Source organism: Penaeus monodon, chromosome 20, assembly GCF_015228065.2.
Source record: "Penaeus monodon isolate SGIC_2016 chromosome 20, NSTDA_Pmon_1, whole genome shotgun sequence".
Lineage (NCBI taxonomy): Eukaryota > Metazoa > Arthropoda > Malacostraca > Decapoda > Penaeidae > Penaeus > Penaeus monodon.
Genome location: NC_051405.1, coordinates 4,447,610 through 4,447,954, shown reverse-complemented (window position 1 = coordinate 4,447,954; position 345 = coordinate 4,447,610). Strand labels below are relative to the sequence as shown.

At 48.1% G+C, this 345-nt stretch overlaps 1 pseudogene; it reads left to right on the top strand.

Annotated features, from left to right (window-relative positions):
* Positions 1-291, top strand: part of LOC119585550 — a 4,617-nt pseudogene extending 4,326 nt beyond the window's left edge.
* The last annotated feature ends 54 nt before the right edge of the window (positions 292-345 follow it).

Genomic DNA, 345 nt, shown 5'->3' with positions numbered 1-345 from the left:
GCATATATGCAGAATAACTGAACAAGGAATATTGTTTTCGCGAAAACATTTCCCTTTACTCCCTTGCCCTGGTTTTTCTTTAATTTCCTCTAATTCTTCCAGGGACATCACAAATGCAGACCCGATTCACAGTTTAACAGACCCTTTCGAAGCAGCGTCTCAGAAAGAACAAAAGAGGAGTGGGCCTCGCAGCCGCCGAGCCCGACCTTGGCGCGGAAAAGTGTGCAAGGCTGTTCTCTGCGGGGGAAGCCTTTCGATTTCCTGAGTGGACATTCCCAGCCTGGCGAGTAACACGGGGCGTTGAGCAATAAAGGAAGTGAAGACTTTTCATTTCCACTTAGTCCT